The sequence below is a fragment of the Panthera pardus genome, unplaced genomic scaffold, assembly GCF_024362965.1.
Source record: "Panthera pardus isolate Hobbes unplaced genomic scaffold, ASM2436296v1 HiC_scaffold_17, whole genome shotgun sequence".
NCBI lineage: Eukaryota > Metazoa > Chordata > Mammalia > Carnivora > Felidae > Panthera > Panthera pardus.
In genome coordinates, this window is record NW_026526732.1 from 134,586,089 (window position 1) to 134,607,726 (window position 21,638).

Genomic DNA, 21,638 nt, shown 5'->3' on the forward strand with positions numbered 1-21,638 from the left:
ACAGGTGCCCTCCTCAATACCCATCACCCACCCACCCTACCCTTCCACCCCCCATAAACCCTCAGTTTGTTCTCAGGTTTTAGGAGTCTCTTATGTTTTGGCTCCCTCCCTCTCTAACCATTTTTTTTTCCTTCCCCTCCCCCATGGTCTTCTGTTAAGTTTCTCAGGATACACACTAATATAAGTAATTTTAGAGTACAGTATAGCCAAGTACAGTATCATTTAAAATAAGTCAGTGCTGGGGCTTCTGGGTGGCTCAGTCTGACTTCGGCTCAGGTCATGATCTGGCAGTTCATGAGTTCAAGCCCCTCATCAGGCTCTGTGCTGACAGCTCGGAGCCTGGAGCGTGCTTCAGGTTCCATGTCTCCCTCTCTCTCTGCACCTCCCCTGTTCACACTCCATCTTTCTCTTTCTCTTTCTCTCGCTCTCTCTCTCCAAAATAAATGAACATTAAAAAAAATTAAAATAATTCAGTGTTGTTATGTTTGTTCATTTGGTGTATGAGGGAAATCATACTAACTGGAAGTAAAAGTGTAATTTCTATGAATTTGCTCCATAAAATTTACTAAGAAATATACAGAATATTGTCTCTCTTAAGCCTGGTAACTATTATATTTAACATGATTATGAACTAAATTACAAATCTGCAAGCCTGAATGTTTGTGTTATTTTAAATATCTAGTACAGAACATTAATCCAATAAAGAACATATTGGACAAAGGGCTAGTATCCGAAATCTATAAAGAACTTACCAAACTCCACACCCAAAAAACAATCCAGTGAAGAAATGGGCAGAAAACATAATAGACACTTCTCTAAAGAAGACATCCAGATGGCCAACAGGCACATGAAAAGATGCTCAATGTCACTCCTCATTAGGAAAATACAAATCAAAACCACACTGAGATACCACCTCATGCCAGTCAGAGTGGCTAAAATGAACAAATGAGGAGACTATAGATGCTGGTGAGGATGTGGAGAAATGGGAACCCTCTTGCACTGTTGGTGGGAATGCAAACTGGTGCACCATTCTGGAAAGCAGTGTGGGGAGGTTCCTCAAAAAATTAAAAATAGATCTACCCTATGACCCAGCAATAGCACTACTAGGAATTTACCCAAGGGATACAGGAGTTCTGATGCATGGGGGCACTTTTACCCCAATGTTTATAGCAGCACTTTCAACAATAGCCAAATTATGGAAAGCCCAAATGTCCATCAACTGATGAATGGATAAAGAAATTGTGGTTTATATACACAATGGAATACTACATGGCAATGAGAAAGAATGAAATATGGCCCTTTGTAACAACGTGGATGGAACTGGAGGGTGCTATGCTAAGTGAAATAAGTCATACAGAGAAAGACAGACACCATGTGTTTTCACTCTTCTGTGGATCCTGAGAAACTTCACAGAAGACCATGGAGGAGGGGAAGGAAAAAAAAAGAGAGAGAGAGGGAAGGAGCCAAACCATAAGAGACATTTAAAAACTGAGAACAAACTGAGGGTTGATGGGGGGGGGGGGGGGGTGGGGGGGAGGGGAAAGTGGGTGATGGGCATTGAGGAGGGCTCCTGTTGGGATGAACACTGGGTGTTGTATGGAAACCAATTTGACAATAAATTTTATATTAAAAAATAAAAAATAAGACATTAGGTTTGATTCTCAAAAAAAAAATGTGTCTTTAATACAAGATAGATGTCATTTTTTCCCCTAAGCATCTTTATGTCAGCATTTTCATTAGTTGTATCACTTTTATATATATAGTTTTAACACACAAAATAAATACTTAAATTTTAGTTTACCTTATATTTGCCTAATCATTGTCAGAAAGCATTTATCAGCTGTCCACCTAATTCTCTACTTGTTGAGGGCTTACCAGATGCTAGGCATTGTACCAAATTATCTCATTTAGGCTTCCCAATAGTGTTATGACAACCTAATGAGCTAGAAGGTATTATGTCCATTTCACAGATGAGGAAATCAGGACTTAAGAGAGAAGTTCATGACTTCAAGACTACAAGGCTGGTAAGAGCAGGATGTGTCACACTCAGAGTTGTCTGGCTTCATTGCCCTTTAATTTAACCATGGCCAGTTCTTCCCCCCCAGCCAAATATACTTTCTGCTGTCCCTCAAGTGACATGGCTCAGGGAAGTATATAAGTGCTAGAGGATAATAAAACTTAAGCAAAATAGGGACAAGTAAGTGCTTTTTTATGGCTCAGAGAATTGAGGGTAGGCACATAAAAACCCCATACCCAAATGAGGTGGTTCAAGGACTACTATTCCAACAAGTCAAGGGGAACTTCTTGGAAGAAAGGAGTATTTCAAGACTTTCTTGAGGTACAGAAGAATTTAGTGGTTAAGAGGAGAAAGCTGAATATAATGTAAGTTAGCAGAAAGCTGAGAGATAAACCAGGACTTGGAGCAAATTGACAAAAACATAAAAAGAATTAAGATACTCAAAAGTGCTTTCACACATAGGTAGCATTTGGGCTTAGCACACCCACATTCATGTGATAATCCTGGCTTCATATCAGTTAGCAAAGTCAGCCCCACCTTCAATACTAAAAAATGTATTAGGAATAATTTGGTTTTACTAAGACTTTATCAGTATGCCATGAAAGTGGCATGCTCTAGAAATGATTCTGGCATTGCAAGACAAGCATCATTGCCATAGGCAGGCTTTCTGAGGCACTCTCCTGGCTCTTCAATCCTTGTAGGCAGCTTTCCTAGAGGGGATAAATAGAAAATGTTACACTTTAATTCTGGTTTGGTGCAAGATGGTGATGTGTTTCAGCTTTGATTATGTGCTGTAGGATATTTTAGACATGTAAGAGCATTATGATGTGTTTTCTGAAAAGTTATAAATTTCAACATTTTAAATCAAGATTATGTTTCTAAAGTAAAGTTAGCTCTATTTTATTTAATATATGCTTAAAATAATTACATTGAACTATAGACTGAAACTAGCATACATTTTTGTCATTAAACATTTTTGTAGCAGTTATAAAGGTTTTCATATGAATATATAAAATGCTCTAACAATATAAAAGATATATTGAATATTTGATATGCATACCTCAACTGGGACAGCAAGGTTTTTTTTAATAAATATGTCAGAACAGCAAATGATTCAAGCTTTGCATTGAATGCATATTTTTATATATTAGAGTCATGTTTTTGGTGTGTTGATGTCTTCTTTCTATTCACCCACATTTGTAATTCAGTTTTATCATATCACTGGATCACTGGAAAGCCTTTTTGTACCTGGCCAGGTTATAAATACATAACAAATATTTTACTAACAGGATCTGGGTCTTTGGGTTATCTGTTTGTAACTTGGCTAATAAAAGTCAGTAGGATGCCAAACTACCTTTTTCCTGTCCAGCCTATAAACTCTATCCTTAGGTAAAGGAAGTACTGAAGCTGGTCACCCTGTTTTCATCAGCATCATAACCATGACTGGTTGTCCCACTGGCCGTGTTGCTGTAATCATTGTTGATAGTGTTGTGGTTCTCATTATTTCTATCACATATTTCTTGAATATTCCTGTCCCATCTGCCTACAAACTCTTCAGCTAGGCCCAGATTCCTGAGAACCAAGACAACTACTTGATCACTACCTGCCAAAGAAGGCCCACAGAAGGACTCATCACAAAGGGATGAGGGGAGCCAGGGAACGATGGAGTTATGGGGGTCACAAAAATAAAGGGAAGAAGAAGAATCATGTTGGAATATAGAGATTGTTGACAAGGTCAAATGTTGCAGATGTGTACAAAGGATAAATGCTGAGAAATGGTTGCTAATCTTGGCATTTGGAAAATCATAAGTGACCAGCGAATGATAAGGAAGGAATCAGAGAAACTTTCTCTTAACTTGCCCACAGAGCTGTCAAGAAAGCTGTCTCTTTCTTGAAGATCACAAAACACCCTCCTTCCATCAACCGTGTTTTTTCTCTATCATTAAGAGTCTCTTATAGTTTGTTTCCCTCTCTCCTCTTTCCTCTCCACCTTCCCATATGTTTACCTGTTGTGTTTCTTAAATTCCACATATGAGTTAAATCATATGGTATTTGTCTTTCTCTGATTGACTTATTTCACTTAGCATGATACATTCTAGCTCCATCCATGTCATTGCAAGTGGCAAGATTTCATTATTTTTGATGGCTGAGTAATATTACAATGTATATCCATACCACATCTTCTTTACCCATTCATCAGTTTGAACATTTGGGCTCTCTCCAGTTTGGCTATTGTTGATAATGCTGCTATAGACATTGGGGTCCATATACCCCTCCTATCATTATTTTTATATCCTTTGGGTAAATACCTACTAGTGAAATTGCTGGATCATGAGATAGTTCTATTTTTATTTTCTGGAGGAACCTCCATACTTTTCTCCATAGTGGCTTCACTAGTTTGCATTCCCACTAGCAGTGTAAAAGTGTTCCCCTTTCTCCACATCCTCACCAACACCTGTCACTTCTTGTGTTATTAATTTTAGCCATTCTGACAGGTGTGAGGAGGCATCTCATTGTGGTTGATTTGTATTTCCCAGTTGATCAGTGATGTTGAGCATCTTTTCATGTGTCTGTTAGCCATCTAGATGTCTCTGGAAAATTGTCTATTCTTATCCTTTGCCCATTTCTTAACAAGATTATTTGTTTTTCGGGTGTTTAGTTTGATAAGTTCTTTATGGATTTTGGATAGTATCCGTTTATCTATTATGTCATTTACGTATATTTTCTCCCATTCCATAGGCTGCTTTTTAGTTTTGTTGATTGTTTCCTTCACTGTGCAGAAGTTTTATCTTGATGAAGTCCCAAGAGTTCATGTTTGCTTTTGTTTCCCTTGCCTTTGGCAATGTATCTACTAAGAAGTTGCTATGGCTGAGGTCAAAGAGGCTGCTGCCTAGGTTCTCCACTAGGATTTTGATGGTTTCCTGTCTCACATTTAGGTCTTTCATCCATTTTGAATTTATTTTGTGTGTGGTGTAAGAAAGTGGTCCAGTTTCGTTCTTCTGCATGTCGCCGCCCAGGTTTCCCAGCACCATTTGTTGAAGAGACTGTCTTTATTCCATTGGATATTCTTTCCTACTTTGTCGAAGATGAGTTGACCATAAAGTTGTGGGTTTGTTTCTGGTTTTTCTATTCTGCTCCATTGATCTATATGACTGTTCTGTGTAAATACTATACTGTCTTGATGATTACAGCTTTGTAACATAGCTTGAAATCCGGAATCGTGATGCCTCCAGTTTTATTTTTCTTTTTCAGGATTGCTTTGGCTATTCAGGGTCTTTTGTGGTTTTATACAAATTTTAGGATTGTCTGCTCTAGCTCTGCAAAGAATGCTGGTGGTATTTTGTTAGGGATTGCATTAAATGTGTAGATTGCTTTCAGTAGTATAGACATTTTAACAATGTTTGTTCTCCCAATCTGTGAGCATGAGATGCTTTTCCCTTTCTTTGTGTCCTCTTCAATTTCTTTCAGAAGTCTTCTATATTTTTCAAAGTACAGATCTTTTTACCTTACTTTAGTTTATTCCTATGTATCTTATTTATTTGGGTGCAAATATAAATGGGATCGATTGCTTAATTTCTTTTTCTGCTGCTTTGTTATTGGTGTATAGAAATGCAATACATTTCTGCACGTTTATTTTATAGCCTGCGACTTTGCTGAATTCATATATTAGAGCAATTTTTTGATGGGGTCTTTTGGGCTTTCTACATAGAGAATCATGTCATCTGCAAATAGTGAAAGTTTGACTTCTTCCTTGCTGATTTGTATGCCCTTTATCTCTTTTTGTTGCCTGATTGCTGAAGCTAAGACTTCCAGTAGTATGTTAAATAGTAATAGTGAGAGTGGGCATCCTTTTCTTTTTCCTGACTATAGGGAAAAGGCTCTCAGTTTTTCCCCACTAAGGATGATATTAACTGTGGGTCTTTCATACATGGCCTTTATGGTGGAAGTATGTTCCATCTATCCCTACTTTGTTGAGGCTTTTATCAAGAATTGATGCTGTATTTTGTCAAATGCTTTTTCTGCATCTATTGAGAGGATTATAGGTTCTTATCCTTTCTTTTATTAATGTAGTGTATCACATTGATTAATTTGCAGATATTGAATCACCCCTGCAGCCCAAGAATAAATCCCACTTGATCCTGGTGAATAATTATTTTAATGTACTGTTGAATTTGATTTGCTAGTATCTTGTTGAGAATTTTTGCATACAGGTTCATCGGGGATATTTGCCTGTAATTGTCCTTTTTAGTGAGGTCTTTGTCTCGTTTTGGAGACAAGTAATCCAAGTAATGTTTGCTTCATAGAATGAGTTTGTAAGTTTTCTTTCCATTTCTATTTTTTGAGATAGTTTGAGAATAGGTATTAACTCTTCTTTATTTATTTTTTCAATTTATTTATTTTTAAATTTACATCCACGTTAGCATGTAGTGCAACAATGATTTCAGGAGTAGATTCCTTAATGCCCCTTACCCATTTAGCGCATCCCCCCTCCCACAACCCCTCCAGCAACCCTCTGTTCTCTATATTTAAGAGTCTCTTATATTTTGTCCCCTCCCTATTTTTATATTATTTTTCCTTCCCTTATGTTCATCTGTTCATCATCTGTTCATTTGTGTATCTTAAGTTCCTCATATGAGCGAAGTCACATGATATTTGTCTTTCTCTGACTAATTTTGCTTAGCATAATACCCTCTAGTTCCAAACACGTAGTTGCAAATGTCAAGATTTCATTCTTTTTTATTGCTGAGTAATACTCCATTATATATATATATATATATATACACACACCACTTCTTCTTTATCCATTCATCCATCAGTGGACATTTGGGCTCTATCTATACTTTGGCTATTGTGAATAACACTGCTATAAACATTGGGGTGCATGTGCCCCTTTGAAATGGCACACCTGTATCCCTTGGATAAATACCTAGTAGTGCAATTGCTAGGTCATAGGGTAGTTCTATTTGTAATTTTTTGAGGAACCTCCATACCGTTTTCCAGATTGGCTGCACCAGTTTGCATTCCCACTAGCAATGCAAAAGATATCCTCTTTCTCCACATCCTCGCCAACATCTGTTGTTGTCTAAGTTGTTAATGTTAGCCATTCTGATAGGTGTGAGATGGTATCTCATTGTGGTTTTGATTTCTATTTCCCTGATGGTGAGTGATGGTGAGCATTTTTTCATGTGTTGGTTGGCCATCTGGATGTCTTTGGAGAAGTGTCTATTCATGTCTTTTGCCCATTTCTTCACTGGATTATTCATTTTTTGTGTGTTGAGTTTGAAAAGTTCTTTATAGATTTGGATAGTAACCCTTCATCTCTTATGTCATTTGCAAATATCTTCTCCCATTCCATTGGTTGCCTTTTAGTTTTGTTGACTGTTTCTTTTGCTGTGCAAAAGTTTTTATTTTGGTGAGGTCCCAATAGTTCATTTTTGCTTTTGTTTCTCTTGCCTCTGGAGACATGTTGAGTAAGAAGCTGCTGCAGCTGAGGTCAAAGAGGTCTTTGTCTGCTTTCTTCTCTAGGATTTTGATGGCTTCCTATGTTACATTTAGGTCTTCCATGCATTTTGAGTTTACTTTTGTATATGGTGTAAGAAAGTGGTCCAGGTTCATGTTTCTGCATGTCACTGTCCAGTTTTTCCAGCACCATTTGCTGAAATGACTGTCTTTATTCCATTGGATATTCATTCCTGCTTTGTCAAAAATTAGTTGGCCATACGTTTGTGGGTCCATTTCTGGGTTCTCTATTTTGTTCCATGGATCTGAGTGTCTGCTTTTGTGCCAGTACCATACTGTCTTGATGATTACAGCTTTGTAATACAGCTTGAAGTCTGGGATTGTGATGCCTCCAGCTTTGGTTTTCTTTTTCAAGATTGCTTTGGCTATTTGGGGGCTTTTCTGGTTCCAGACAAATTTTAGGATTGTTTGTTCTAGCTCTGTGAAGAATGCTGGTGTTATTTTGATAGGGATTGCATTGAATATGTAGATTGCTTTGGGTAGTATTGGCATTTTAACAAATTTGTGCTTCCTATCCAGAAGCATGCAATATTTTTCTTCATTTTTTGTGTGTGTCTTCTTCAATTTCTTTCACAAGCTTTCTATAGTTTTCAGTGTGTAGATTTTTCACCTCTTTGGTTAAATTTATTCCTAGGTATTTTATGGGTTTTGGTGCAATTGTGAATGGGATCGATTCCTTGATTTCTCTTTCTGTTGTTTCAACCAATTTCTGTGCATTGATTTTATATCCTGCGACTTTGCTGAATTCATGGATCAGCTATAGCAGTTTTTTGGTTGAATCTTTGGGTTTTCCATATAGAGTATCATGTCATCTGTGAAGAGTGAAAGTTTGACCTCCTCCTGGCCCATTTGGATGCGTTTTATTCCTTTGTGTTGTCTGATTGCCGAGGCTAAGAATTGTCTGGTAGAATTCCCCTGTGCAGTCATCTGGCCTTCAAACAAACCAGGACTCTTGTTTGTTGGGATATTTTTGAAACTGATTTAATTTCTTTGCTGATTATGGGTCTGTTCAAATTTTCTATTTCTTCCTGTTTCAGTTTTGGTAGTTTGTGAGTTTCTAGGAATTTGTCTATTTCTTCCAGATTGACAGTTTGTTGGTATATATTTTTTCATAGTAGTCTCTTATAATTGTTTGTATTTCTGTGGTATTGGTTTTTATCTCTCCTCTTTCATTCATGATTTTATCTATTTGGGTCATTTCTCTTCCTAAGGGTCAGCCTTTAAAGCTCTTCTTTAGCTTCGTTTTCTCTTTAAATTCTCTTCCTGAGTGTCTGATCAGTTCCTCTGCCTCTACTCCTTTGCCTGTTGAAATAACTTACAAAGATTTATACACATCCTTTTCTTTTCTCCAAAGTGTTTTCCTTCAAAATGCTTATTAAATTTCTCTACCATGTAGGGGCTCCTAGTACCAGGCCTCACCTGAATATGTACCCAATGTCAGATGGCTATGGAGTTGACTTTCATTCTGCTGTGTGTCCTGTGCCCTGCTCTCAGTTGATCCCCAAAGCCCTTCCATCCCCAAAGGAGCTCCGTGTGCTGTAGGCAGTAGCCATTGGGCTGCATCAGTGTGGTGACTGTAGGTTTTAGTCCAGCATTTGGTAACAAGTAAGCCCTCAGGAAATCTTTCTTCAATGCTATTGATGAAGTTAGAGTAGCAAAAGTGTCAAATTACATATGTAGTTTATATGCAATTTTTAAAAAATTTATTCTCAAGGTATCTAACATACAGTGTAGTTTTGGCTTCAGGAGTAGATTCCAGTAATTCATTACTGATTTACAACACCCAGTGCTCATCCCAACAAGTGCCCTCCTCAATACCCATCACCCATTTTCCCTATCCCCCCTCACACCCATCAACCCTCAGTTCTCTGTATTTCAAAGAGTCTCTTATTGTTTGTTTCCCTCTCTGTTTTTATCTTGTTTTCCCTTCCCTTCTCCTGTGGTCATCTGTTAAGCAGTTCAGAGCTCCTCCCTCCTCCTTTGCCTACTCCCTAAAGCCATTCACTTTCAACTCTTTTGGCATTTAGTTCAATATCTCTAAATAGGTTTATGTTGCTACTTTTTAATTCTTCTGCTTAGTCATTGTTGTCTTCCTTAAAGCAGAAGATGAGAACTTAGCTTGCTTTCATTGCCTCTACCATACAAGCACACTTCCCTAGCCTTTCCTCCAAGTATATTTGCTTTGGTTAGGTCATTATTCACTGTTCAAGTTATTATACGTATGTAAATGCAATTTGGTCATAAGCCAATAATATACTAACATCCTCATCCTGTTGTACTTTTCATCTGTGAAGAACATATTTCATATTTTGACAAAATGTTCATATTTTTATGTATTATATGTAGTTTTCTGTCATCCCAAAACTTCCTCCACCCAAGTTATGAAAAATATCCTTGAACCATATTCAAACACATAGATATTTCATCAAGTTTATCTACTTGAACGAACTTACCCACAGCTTCTCAACCTTCTGTAGTCTAGACTGGGTACCCCCTAAGTCGGCCCGACACCTGCCATCTTAGGGTCTCCCATAATATTCATCATCCTAGAATTTTTCTCTGCCCTTCTTTTGTGTTGAATCAACTGCTTTTGTATCCCATAGCATCCACTTTTTTGATTTGCTCCCTAGCTTGATAGAGTTCAACCTCCAATAACTTTCTGGGAAAAGAGTATATGGGAGGTAAGTTTTTTTAGCCTTGAATATATGACGAAAATCTTTATGATAGCTTGGCTAGATATAGAACTCTAGGTTGGAAATCCTATTTCCTCAAGATTGTCAAGCATTTTCACTTTTGTCCTCCAGTATCTGTCAATCTATGCTTGTAGAATCTTCTCCCAGTTTTTTGAAAGTTCATTATGTTGTTCTGGGTATGATGCCCTTAGTCAATCTAATGTCTTTATATTGGAGGAATTTTTCTTAAATTGTTTATTGGAGTCCCTTTGGTCCCAGTTTTTATCCTTATCTTTAATATTTGGATCTCCTATCCTGGTCCTTTTTTTAAAAAATTACATCTTTTTCCTCTTGTTTTCTTTTTTGGGTTTTATTCTACTTTCTGAGAAACCATCCAACATTATTATTATTATTATCATTATTATTATTATTTCCAGTGTAGCTAACATATAGTGTTATATTAGTTTCAGGTCATCCAACCTTTTTATTGATTTTTCCTTTCTGTTGTTTTTAATTTATTAGAAGTTTTTTTTTTTCTCTGAATATTCCTTTTTATAATTCTGTTGATTTTTTGTTTATCTGGAAATAATTACACTATTTTAGAATTTTTTTCTATTTTTTTAATGTTTACTTAGTTTTGAGAGAGAAAGAGAGAGACAGAGAGAGTACAAGCAGGGGAAGGGCAGAGATAGAGACACAGAATCCGAAGCAGGCTTCAGGCTCTGAGCTGTCAGCACAGAGCCCAATGTGGGGCTCAAACCCATGAACCACGAGATCATGACCTGAGCTGAAGTCAGATGCTTAACAAACTGAGGCACGCAGGCACCCCAAAGTTGGTCTTTCCTTTTTGCATAGTCTCCAAATTTATTTATTCTTCTCATATTATTAGAATAAATATCATAAGCTTTTCTAAAATTTCTAGCAAGCTTTGATATTTATTCATATTTAGCAGTAGAGCACTCAAAAGCTGAATTGCATTGTAAGTTCCATGGAATGGATAGGGCTTATCAATTATGAGCTTCAATTAAGGTAGGATGGGCCTTTTCATTGGGAGAATCTCTAATATTATTATATTTAGGTCATTTTTCTGGGGTTGGTCAGATTCCTCAGACAAGGTGCTTCCAATCTCATGCCGTGAGCAAATAAACTGCTCTCAGTATCCTAAAAGTCAAGAGAAAGAAGAAGCCTCAGAGGTCATTTTTGTTAGGACAGTACACCTGCTCTCAACTAGATGTGGTATGCCACAGCTTTCTGCATTTACCCTCCAGAGAATAAAATGCTAGTCCTCTGATCAAGTGGGAAGGTAGAGGGCATATTCCCAACTATGTGGGGAGGAAGAGGAGACCTGGGAACATCTAACTGTTAAACACCCTGTAAACTGATCGCTTGATTTTTAACCCCCACTTTATCCCCACTTCCAGAAGTTCCCATACCACAAACTCTTGAGCCTTTTGAGAAATTTGCAATGTAAACTAGGTTGCATCTTTTTGTCTTTCCTATTGCCAATTTAGCATCTGACTTGTTTAGATCTTCTTAAAATTTTTTTTTTCAATGTTTATTTATTTTTGAGAGACTAAGAGAGACAGAGCACGAGCAGGGAAGAGGCAGAGATAGAGGGAGACACAGAATCCAAAACGGGCTCCAGACTCTGAGCTGTCAGCACAGAGCCCAATGCGGGGCTCAAACCCACAAACCATGAGATCATGACCTGAGCCAAAGTCGGACACCCAACCGATTGAGCCACCCACGCGCCCCATGACTTGTTTAGATCTTCTAAATCAGTTTCCACATACCCATATGTTTGGCAGCTTTCAAACTCATACCTATTATTTCCTCTCCTTTTTTTCTTTGTGGATGTATGCCTTTTATGTATATTTAACTGTATTATTAACTGTCTGTAGTAACATACATGGTTATATGCAGTATGCATACGGTGTTTATGTATAGACAGCATGTATGCATGGGTGCATATTCACCCATGCACACACACACACACACACGAATATATAAAATGACAGTACAGTTCTATATATAGGTATATAGATAGAGAAAGTTTTAGTTAGAGCTAAAGTAAATGTGTGGTTTCAGTCTGCCATCTATATTTGAAAGGTCAGATTTTTTTGTTTTATTTGATCATAACACCAAACTGTTCACATCTGCATGGGCTTCAGATTTGTAGCTCATAAGATATTATTGTTTACTACAATTTTTAAACATTGAAAGGAATTTTCTATTCAGCTGACCCCATCCCCAATCCCTGGACACTAAAGGTACCAAATCAAGCTTAGCACACAGAAACTACCTTTTATCCATACTTAGAAACAAGTCTTACAATACACCACTGATGTATTCTTGCTAAAATGTTGAACCTGAATGTCTAAATCTACTTAACAATTTGTAGGAAATACAGGGGATTATCTATGGATAATCAGCAAAATCAATATTGCTGGAAATTAAAGCAAATGACCCTTTGTTCAATAAACAAATTTCAGAAAAAATTACGGAGAGGCCAGAGGGCATCCTACATAATAAAATATACTTGAGATGTATCTGCATTGTATGGATTTTTTTTTTTAAATTTAACATTTATTTATTGATAGGAGACAGAGAGAGACAGAATGTGAGTGGGGGGAGGGGCAGAGAGGGAGGAAGACACAGAATCCAAAGCAGGCTTCAGGCTCTGAGCTGCCGGCATAGAACCCGACACAGGGCTTGAACCCAGGAACCACAAGATCATGACCTGGGCCGAAGTAGGACACTTAACCTACTGAGCCACTCAGGTGCCCCTCTGTGGATTTTATTTGGATCCTGAGTTGACCCAACAAATTGTTTTTAGAAAACTAGACATTTGGTGGGGTGCCTGCGTGGTTCAGTCGGTTGAGCGTCTGACTACAGCTCAGGTCATGATCTCACGGTTTGTGAGTTTGAGCTCTGAGTCAGGCTCTGTGCTGACAGGTCAGAGCCTAGAGCCTGCTTCGGATTCTGTGTCTCCCTCTCTCAAAAATAAATAAAGATCAAAAAAAATTAAAAAAGAAGACTAGACACTTGGGAAAATTTTAAACACTATTGTTCTAACAATATTGAAATAACATTGATTACATTAAAGATTTATTGTTGCTATCTTATGTGTTGTGGATATGTGGTTATAATTTTCAAAAGTCATTATCTTTTAACTCTTTATAAATGACATGATAACATGACATATAAGATGTCACTGTAAAGCTACAGTAACCAAAACTGGTATCACCAAAAGAACACACAGATAGATTAATGGAACAGAATATGTAGCCCAGAAATAGAGCCACACAAATATAGTCAACTAACCTTTGACAGGGAGCAAAGAAATACAATGGAGAGAAGATAATCCTTTCACCAAATGGTGCTGGAACAACTGGACAGCACATGGAGACTAAAGAATTTAGACAAAGACGTTACACATTTTACAAAAATTACCTCCAAATGGATCATGGACCTAAATATAGTTTTATAGCAAAACTATAAAATTCCTGGTAATATGAGAGAAAATCTACATGATCTTGGGTTTGATTTTTTAGATATAACAATTATTTTTAATTGCCAATACTTGGAAGGAACCAAGATGTCTTTCAATAAGTAAATGGGTAAATTAACTATGGTATATTCATTCAGGAAAACATTCAGTGTTAAAAACATACATATCAAGCTATGAAAAGACATGGAAGAAGCTTAAATGCGTATGACATATACAATACATATGATACGCATTACTGTTTGGACCAAAATTTATAGCATTGTCATGGTTTATAGCATATATAGATGTAACATAAAAAGGGGAAAATGGACATACATATTTGCAAGATTTCTGCATTTAACAAGGAGTAATATATAACTTCAAATGGACTGTGACAAGTTAAGTATATGTATTTTAAATCCCAGGACAATCATTAAAACAATAATGTAGAGAAGTATAACAAAACCCAATAAGAAAATTGTTAACTGAATTTTTAAATAACTTAAATATTATTAAGATAATATTTAAAAAACGTGAAAGGAAGAACAGAAAATAGAACAAATAGAAAACAAACAATAGAATGATATACCAAAAAACAACTGCAGCAATAATTTTATTAAATATTAATAGATTAAACATTTCAATTAAAAGGCAGGGTTTTCAGAATTGATTTTAAAAAGCTTTACCCAACTGTACGCTATATACGAGAGATGCACTTTATATTTAAAGGCATCAGATAGGTTGAAAGTAACTATGGGAAAGAATATACCATACAAACAGCAAACATAAAGAAAACTGGAATAGCTGTGTTAAAATGAGATAAAGTAGATTTTTTTTTAATTTTTTTTTTTATTTTTAACGTTTATTTATTTTTGAGACAGAGAGAGATAGAGCATGAACGGGGGAGGGTCAGAGAGAGAGGGAGACACAGAATCTGAAACAGGATCCAGGCTCTGAGCTGTCAGCACAGAGCCCGACGTGGGGCTCGAACCCACGAACTGTGAGATCGTGACCTGAGCTGAAGTCGGACACTTAGCCGACTGAGCCACCCAGGCGCCCCGAGATAAAGTAGATTTTAAGACAAAAAAAAATGTAAGTGACAAGGAAGAATTTTTCATAACCATAAAATAGTCAGAAAGACCATCATACATGGCCTAATAAAACAACATGTAGAGCATTAAAATATAATGAAGCAGTAGATACAATGGGTGAAATAGGTGAAGGGAATTAAGAGGCACAACTTCTAGAAAAAAAAATGAAGCCAGATTGATAAGATTAAAGGGAAAGGTAGGCCATTCCATCATTCTCATATTTGGAGAGTTTTAAACTCTACAGAGATTGCTACAACTAGACAAATCAACAACGACACGGATTCTTTGCAATACTACCTTGACCTAGTTGATATTTATAAAACACTACAGCCCACACTGCAAGTGTTTTTTAAGTTGCATCACACATTCACCAGCATAGACCATACTCTGGGCCATATCTCAAAAAAATAAAAATATTCAAATCACACAGACTTAGCCCTCTGATCACAGTGGAATCAAATTAGGAATCAAAACAAAATGTCTAGGAAAAACATAAATATTCGGAAGTTAACAGATTTGTAAATAACCCATGAGTCAAGGAGTAAATCACCAGAGAATTTAGAAAATAGTTTGAAAATGAATGTTTAAATGAGAAGTAAACTAGCTGAATGAAACATACATCATCCAAATTTGAGGGGTGCTTAGAGGGGAATTATAAAGTTTAAATGCTTATGTTAGATAAGAAAATAATATAAATCAATGATCTAATTTTCCACATTAAGAAATTTAAGAAGAACAAATTAGGGGTGCCTGGGTGGCTCAGTCGGTTAAGTGTCTGACTTCAGCTCAGGTAATGATCTCGTGGGTTTGTGAGTTCAAGCCCCACATCGAGCTCTGTGCTAACAGCCCCAGCGCCTGGAGCCTGCTTCAGATTCTGTGTCGTCCTCTCTCTCGGCCTTTTCCCTGCTCATGCTCTGTCTGTCTCTCTCAAAAATAAATAAACATTAAAAAATGTTTTTAAAAAGAAAAGCAAATTAAATCCCAAGCAAGTAGAATGAAGGAAATAATGAAGAGCACAAATCAGTGAAATAGAAAATGCGTAAGCAATAGAGAAAATGAAATCAAAAGGTTCTGAGCTGGTTTCTCCCTCAGCTCTGTCATTAAATCTGCACAACACTGAGAAAGTCACTTTACCTTTCAATGCATCTGTTTACTCATTTACATATTAAGGGAGGTTGGACTTAGAGACACACAAAGTGCTCTAAATTTTTAGGTGCTTGCAGAAGTGGAAGAGCTACAATAATGGAATTTTAAAAATAAGCATGTGCTAGTAGTTGCTCATAAATATGCTGAATAAAGGAAACCTCATAATATCATTTTTCCAAGTATTTACTTATACAATCGATAACTGATCAGTTTGTATTTTAATACTCAAAGGAATATATGTCATGAACATAGACATGATACACAAATACAATGTTTTGTATTAAGCATTAGACAGCTTAGCTAAAAGTGAACATGTGCAAGTGTTGGACTGCAAAGCAGAGATTAGAGATTCCAAGCTTGATTTCTGTTTGACTTGTTCAAACTTGAGGCCCTTAGGAGAATCATTGTCTTTGTTCTGTGGGCCTATTTCCCCACATGAGTTGTCTGCATTATTTTTAAGATTTAATCAGACACTCAGCAGAGCCAAATGTTTTCTGCCTCAAAATAAATTCTGGTGAGACTGCTACAAAGGAGGATCCTTGATTTTTCCCTTAGCTCTCACTAAATGAGATTTTTTTCTTAAAATTACTGGATTCTTAAAATAACGATTTAGAATATACTTAATGTCCAGAAGGAACCACACCACTGAAATCTGGAGACATTTTTTTTTTTTTAATTTTTTTAATCTTTATTTTTGAGAAAGAGAGAGACAGAGTGTGAACAGGGGAGGGGCAGAGAGATATGGAGACACAGAATCTGAAGCAGGCTCCAGGCTCTGAGCTGTCAGCACAGAGCCCCACGCGGGGCTGGAATTCATGAAACGTGAGTTCATGACCTGAGCCGAAGTCAGACGCTCAACCAACTGAGCCACCCAGGTGCCCCGAAATCTGGAGGCTTTAAAGGGAATAAATAAATTACTGTTCCTCCTAAGTAGTATTGGACATAGTCTCAAATTACATGTTCTCCAGACCAGTTCCCAAGAGTTCTCACATTCAGCTATAACCAGCAACTGTTAAAAGGGTCTTTCCTTTGGCCTCTTGGCCATTATGGTCCAGGACGACTTGAAGTTTAGCAGGTTGCCTGGATCTGAGCATTTTCTTGTCTGTGAATTAGGGGGTATGAGATAGAAAAACAGGATGTGAAAAGCATAACAACGGGACGCAAACCACATTGGCACTGAACACTTCCAATTTGCCAACAGGTAGCACTAATACACTTTTGGCAAAAAAAAAAAAAAAAGCAGAGAAGTGATGCTCATAACTTAATTTAACCACAAAGACACTTTAAACAAGCTCAACTAAGGACATTCTACAAAATACCTAATACTGTTCAGAAGTGTCGAGTCATGGAAGACAAAGAAAGACTGAGGCCTTGTCTCAAATTGGAGATGTAGTTAACATGTAACATGTGATCCGGGATTGGATCCTGAAACAGAGAAAAGAACATCAGTGAGACAATCAGTGAAGTTTGAATAAGATCTGTAGATGAGTTAATAATATATTGTATCAATGTTAACTTGCTGGTTGTGGCCATTGTACTATGTCTATGTGAGATATTAATATTTGAAGAAGCTAGATGAAGAGGAAGAATACAGAATGTTTTATACTATTTTTGAAGCTCTTTTTTTGCAAGTCTTAAATTATTTTGCAATAAAAATGTTGTGTTTTGATTTTTTTTTAAGTAAAGATGGGGCATCTGGGTGGCTCAGTCGGTTAAGCATCTGACTTTGTCTCAGGTTATGATCTCATGGTTTGAGGGTTCAAGCCCTAAGTCAGGCTCTGTGCTGACAGCTCAGAGCCTGGAGCCTTCTCTAGATTCTGTGCCTCCCTCTATCTCTGCTCCTCCCCTGCTCAAAAATAAAATAAACATTAAAAAACTTTTAAGTAAAAATATAGAATAGAAACTCAAATCAGTGTATGTTGGTGAGGAAGTTTTTTAAAAACTAAACCAATAGAAGTAACTAATATGGGGAGATTGAAGCATCAAAAGAGTAAACAGAAAATGCAAATGAAGCAGGTAAAAATATTTTTAAATTAATTAACTAATGTCAAAAATGATTTTTTCAATAAAAGAGATCTTTAGAACAAAAATATCCATCTATATGTTACTTTAAAATGTGTTATATCTGGGTCCTAAAATAAAAAAATAAAATAAAATAAAATAAATAGATAAATAAAAAATAAATAAATAAATAAATAAATAAAATAAAAAGACTCATAAATATTAAAAGCAAAAGAATACTAGGCTAAAAAAAATTATGTCAAGAACATATTCATGGAAAGAAAACTAGTAGTGCTAATTTGATATCAACTAAAGCACACTTTAAAGCAAAATCTATTTAAGAATAAAAATTGCTACTATATAGTGATAAAAGTAACAATTTTCCAGAAAGATAAAATGATTCTAAACTTAGGTACATTTAACAATATAACCTCAATATGTAATTTAAAAATCGCTGGAATTTACAACCCACAATTATATTAGTAGATTTAAACACATTTTTCTTAGTATTAATGGGTTAAGCAAGGAAAATAATTATCAAATTTGAAGAAAATATAAAAAAGCATAATTAGGCTCTTTCCATAGTTTGGCTATTGTTGAAAGTGCTGCTATAAACATTGGGGTACAAGTGCCCCTATGCATCAGAACTCCTGTATCCCTTGGGTAAATTCCTAGCAGTGCTATTGCTGGGTCATAGGGTAGATCTACTTTTAATTTTTTGAGGAACCTCCACACTGTTTTCCAGAGTGGCTGCACCAGTTTGCATTGCCACCAACAGTGCAAAAGGGTTCCCATTTCTCCACATCCTCACCAGCATCTATAGTCTCCTCATTTGTTCATTTTAGCCACTCTGACTGGAGTGAGGTGGTATCTGAGTGTGGTTTTGATTTGTATTTCCCTGATGAGGAGTGATATTGAACATCTTTTCATGTCTGTTGGCCATGTAGATGTCTTCTTTAGAGAAGTGTCTATTCATGTTTTCTGCCCATTTCTTCACTGGATTATTTGTTTCTTGGGTGTGGAGTTTGGTGACTTCTTCATAGAGCCTAAATTTCCATCAACTGATGAATGGATAAAGAAATTGTGGTTTATATACACAATAGAATACTATGTGGCAATGAGAAAGAATGAAATATGGCTTTTGTAGCAATGTGGATGGAACTGGAGAGTGTTAAGCTAAGTGAAATAAGTCATACAGAGAAAGACAGATACCATATGTTTTCACACTTATGTGGATCCTGAGAAACTTAACAGAAGACCATGGGGGAGGGGAAGGGAAAAAAAGAGGTTAGAGAGGGAGGGAGCCAAAATGTAACAGACTGCTAAAAACTGACAACAAAGTGAGAGTTGATGGGGGGTGGGAGGGAGGGGAGGGTGGGTGATGGGTATTGAGGAGGGCACCTATTGGGATGAGCACTGGGTGTTGTATGGAAACCAATTTGACAATAAATTTCATATTAAAAAAAGTAAATAAAAAGCATAATTAGAAAAAAATCTGGCTGAAATTTATAGAACTTTACAGTCATTAGAGGACTCACCACATACTGGCCCCAAAGCAAGGCTCAAGAAATAATAAAGAATCACTAACAAGTTCTCTGACCACAATAAAATTCTGTTAGAAATCAGTAACAGGAAAACTTTTAAAACCCCATATATGTTTGGAAATTTTAGATCAGATTACTGAAGAACATCTTGGTCACAAGAGAAAACATCACAAAAGTTAGAAAAATTGAGAGCTAAACAATAATGAAATTTTTCATATCAAAATGTGAGCTGCAGTTGAAGAATTACTTCAAGGGCAGAGGAGATTGAATATGAGGTAAGTCTCAAACTCAAAAGTTTAAAAAAAAGGAAGGAAATAATAAAAAACAGAAATGAAAGAAGTACAAAACAAAGATACACCAGAGATGATCAAACCAACAAGGCTGAAAGTTGGTTCTCTGAGAAAATGTAAAAGAGAATGGGGACAAAACCTGACAAGACTGAGAAAAAGGAGAAGGAGAAGGAAGAGAAGGAGAAGGGGGTAGGAGAGGGAAGAGGGGAGAGAGGGGGAGGAGGAGGAAGGGGAGGAGGAGGGGGAGGAGGAGGGGGAGGAGGGGGAGAAGAGATTGCATAAATATTAGGAGGAAAACATAACAAAATATACGATCACTTTTTAAAAGGAAGATAGTTCTGTGATCAGACTGACTACCTGAACATAGCAAGCTGAGGGCTTAACCACCTCCTAAGAATGCTTGGGATCCTTACTAGACAGGAAAAGCTACTCAAAGCTGAGTGAGCCGTTCCCCAATCCCATCTCAGTCCTGTCAGTCACTTGATAAAGAACTTAAAACATATCTTCATAAGAATAAGGAGATTCTTTTGAGGAGGAAATTAATATATATTATTTTTTAAAGGTTTGTTATCCTGCTTGACAGTACCAAGTCACAACACAAAAACCATTATATATAAGTTGATGGGTGATATATTATCTATGGTGATGTTTCCAATGACAAATGGGTTTTGAAACTGTACGTTCCTAATCAGAACCTTTGAAAAATGCCACTGTTTTTAAGAATACCTTGCCATCTGTTAATGACACACAAATGATGATCCTCACAGCAGCCCTGCAGTCCCTGTTGGAAGTCAGCCCTCATTATTGAATACTCCTCCACTAGCTTAGACTGATTAAAAGAATTTAGGAGGAAAGAAGTGCCTTGGTTACCTACTTTTCAAAGTTTTTATTTCGTGAAGGGGAAAAAATCCAGTTTTGTCTATGAAGTAGTTCTCAAACTTGGTTGCAATGCGATCAATCAGGGGGGTTGGGGCAGCGGACCCAGGCATCTGTATTTTTACCTAACTCCCTGGTGATTCTGAGGTACATTAAGGTCTGAGCAACACAGTTTAGGGTTTAAGATCTGCATGTTCTAGATTCTGTACATGTACCCCATTCTCAAGGGCATGTCCATCCCTAGGCACTTTGATAACATTGAGTACTTACTATTTGTTAGACATCGTTCTAACGCTTAGAACATGTATTAGCATTTATTTACATGTATTAGCATTTATTCTTAGAACAGCTTTTTCAGATCTATACTATTATCCCCATTGTACACAAGAGGAAACTGAAATACAAAGAGGTCCACTAATGCCCAAAGCCACATAACTGATTAGGAACAGTCTAGGATTTGAACTCAAAGAGCCTGGCTCCAGAGCTTGTGCACTTAACTATGGCCTGTACTGCCTGATATAAAACTGACCATGTGACAGCAAATATTGCTGAATGAGGGTTCTCTTTAAAGTAACAAAGTCACAGAGGAGAAACACAAATTCATCTGTCAAATGTCACAACTGAGAGGTGTTACCCTAGATAAATTGGTAATTCTCAGGCTCCATGAGGTTTTAGAGATAAATCACATTTAGCTCTGGTCTCAAGGAGTGCAAAACTAGACATAGGACCCCAATCTGTGCTCCATATAAGGAGAGGTATAAGCATCAAGTAACAAAATGTCTGTTTTTGGCCTTCTGGTTGCTTGCCTTTGGCAAATCTATGATCACAAAAAAAGGAGGGAAGCATTTAACCCATGAAAAGGTAGGTTGACAGAAGTTCTAGCTGAGTTTCATTATTTTCTCCAATTCCTTGATATTTCTGTTTGGTTTTGAAGAAATTGGATGAACCATTCTGGACTCCCATGGCCATGAGCACAAGAAGTCACAGTCAA

The 21,638-nt window shown here is 36.8% G+C and overlaps 1 long non-coding RNA gene across 1 annotated transcript in view; it reads right to left on the minus strand.

The window, feature by feature from the left end:
* Positions 1–2,188: 2,188 nt before the first annotated feature.
* Positions 2,189–21,638, minus strand: part of LOC109249493 (uncharacterized) — a 57,129-nt gene continuing 37,679 nt past the window's right edge. The window contains exons 2-4 of the long non-coding RNA XR_002072608.1: positions 17,256–17,361; positions 13,534–13,618; positions 2,189–2,727 (exon numbers count right to left, since the gene is read on the minus strand). This is a non-coding gene — a long non-coding RNA (uncharacterized LOC109249493). The remainder of the gene's footprint in view (positions 2,728–13,533; positions 13,619–17,255; positions 17,362–21,638) is intronic.